General features: G+C 39.9%; 1 long non-coding RNA gene across 1 annotated transcript; it reads left to right on the top strand.

Moving 5' to 3' along the window:
• Positions 1-405: 405 nt before the first annotated feature.
• Positions 406-1,525, top strand: LOC106532150 (uncharacterized). The gene is made up of 2 exons (XR_001312030.1): positions 406-1,379; positions 1,455-1,525. It is a non-coding gene; the product is annotated as an uncharacterized LOC106532150 (long non-coding RNA).
• The last annotated feature ends 991 nt before the right edge of the window (positions 1,526-2,516 follow it).

Below are 2,516 nucleotides of genomic sequence, written 5' to 3'. Positions count from 1 at the left end.
CGGTTGTAGAATTAAGTTGTACAAGAGTTCATACACCACTAGTTGGCCGCGTTGTACATATATTGTACATGGATTGTTGCCAACTAGTAATTGTCAAATTGAACTTATGCTTTAAAATTAGCCTCTGCTGGTTATTCTATGGCATAAGCGTTTTGAAGTTGCGGATTCAAATATTTTCATAAGCAGTTTAGAAACTGCGGAGCTAATTTTAGAAATGTTTGTGTATTTAAATGTTTGTTAAACCAACACAGTGCAGTAACATAACACATTTCAGTTCAAATGCATGTAGAACAGTTGTACTGTTAATTAATATGAATACAAAATGTTTGAAGCAAATAAAAAATAAACATGTAGTGAGCTGAAGAGAAACAGCATAAGACAGTGTGAGGTCATTCTCCTGTTTGGTTCTGGTAAAAATAAAGTCTTTGTTGTTTTTGTGTCTTCGATAAACTTCTCATATTCAGCTTTGTGCAGCATGTCACAGTTGAAGCTTAAATTAAAATCCTTCGTGGCAGGCAGTGTCTCTTAGCAGACTGAACACATGGATCTACCTCCCAAAATAAAATCTTTTATTTTCTTTACTTTAAAAAACACTCTTAAAGCAGCTTGGATTCTAAGAGCTTGTTTGAGAGAAAAAAAAAATCTGGGGGTGTGGGGCTTCATTGGTGGGCCAGGCAGAAGTCACCTGAGGGCCACATATACAGCTGCCAGTTACCCATCTCTGATTTATTCTAAGATGTGGGTGTTATAGTTTTAGGTCAAGTTTTAGTTTTGTTTTTATCTCATGTCATGTGTTTTTAGCAGCTCTTTTCCTCAGCCTTGTCACAGCCCTGCTCCCCCTCCCTTCACAGATCCTCAGGTGATCAGCTCATGAAACTCACCTGTGTCCCTCTGTATTTAAGCCAGCAGTTTCCCTCAGCACTCTGCCAGTTTATCATCAGCCAGTCTATGATTCACCAGCATTCTTGTCCCACATCCTGTTGTGATGTTGGCTCCTCGACCCCCATCTCGTCCCTTGGAATACGGCCTCTTGCCTCAGCCCGTGTCGGATACCTTCTGCCATCTACTCCTCTGGTAATGACCCTGGTTCTGTTTCTCGGACTCCTGCCCCTTGTCCCTCCCTTGCTCGGCACCACGACACCTCAGACTTCCTGGTACTCGACCCCTGCCTGCCTCCTGGATTCAAGAGTTAAGTTTGCTCCTCTTAACCTGTCGTATTCTCTGATACCTCGGTGTATGACCCTCGCCTGTCCCTGGACCCCGGACCCATTTCTCGGACCCTCAACGCTCCCAAGGATTGTCGGTGACGTCATCGTGTTTCTCTGGAACCAAACTGACACAGTYKGTGTTTCCACACGGAGGCTCCCAGTTGACACCAGGTTAGTGGCTAAAAATACTAGTAGTATTTTTGTCCCAGAGTCTTACAGCCACTAACCTGTTTTTTCTGTGTCCAGAAAACCGGACCCACGCACCTGGGTTGTTCCAGCTCCACATCAGCAATTTTAATAAAATTTGTAAACCTTTATCTGTTTTCGGGTTTTTATCAGGGCTCAAACTCAGATCCATAACAGTGGGATCTTGTCTTTTCTTGTAACTATTTAGGAGCTTTTATTTTATTTTTTTAATCAATCATTTTGTCAGGAGTTGGTAAATCTCATTCATTTGTGTTGGAAGCCACAAAGTTCAGCGTTAACAAAATGAATAACATCAAACAAAGCAAAATAAAAGCTGGCCTAATGATCATGCTTTTCAGACTCAAACGTCTTTAAAAGTTGAGCTTTATACAGAAACTTAAAAGTCATTTAGAGATCCAGCAGACCTCTCAGACAGTGGGAGATTGTTCCAGAGCCTAGGACCTGTAACTGAAATGGCTCTGTGTCCCCTGGTCACAAGCCCAGACCTGGGAACAACTAGCTCTTAGAGATCTACTCAGAACGTGAGGCTATAAAAGCTCAGTAAGATAAGGAGGTACCAGATCCTTTAGACATTTAAGAACCAAAAGCAAAACCTTTATTCTAAAAGAAACAGCCAGTGAAGGGAATACAAGGTTGGAGCGATGTGTTAAGTTGTTTTGTCCCTGTTAGTAACCAGGCAGCTGAACTGTGAACCAGCTGTATGATGAACCAAAGACTGATCAATCCCACAATAAAGGGAGTTGCAGTAATCCAGTCTAGAAGTGATAAAAGCATGAATAACCCTCTCAACGGCATTTTGAGGAAGAGTTTTTAATTCTACTTATAATCCTCAAGATGATAAAAACTAGATTAAACTACTGCATTGATCTCTACATTAAATTTAAAATCAGAGTCCAACTGTGTTCTATAAAGTACCTCAAAGTGATACTTGATTAAAAGTACAAGTATCTTTATAAACATACTTTGGTAAAAGTTAGTCTTCTCTAAAAATATTACTTGAGTAAAAGTAAAGTATCTGATATTTTTTGTACTTAAGTATCAAAAGTAAATTTCTGACACAACATCTACTTAAGTATTAAAAGTAAAAGTACTGAGTAAAAG

The sequence above is a fragment of the Austrofundulus limnaeus genome, unplaced genomic scaffold, assembly GCF_001266775.1.
Source record: "Austrofundulus limnaeus strain Quisiro unplaced genomic scaffold, Austrofundulus_limnaeus-1.0 Scaffold722, whole genome shotgun sequence".
Lineage (NCBI taxonomy): Eukaryota > Metazoa > Chordata > Actinopteri > Cyprinodontiformes > Rivulidae > Austrofundulus > Austrofundulus limnaeus.
The sequence above is the reverse complement of the archived record's forward strand: the minus strand, read 5'-3'. Positions and strand labels throughout refer to the sequence as shown.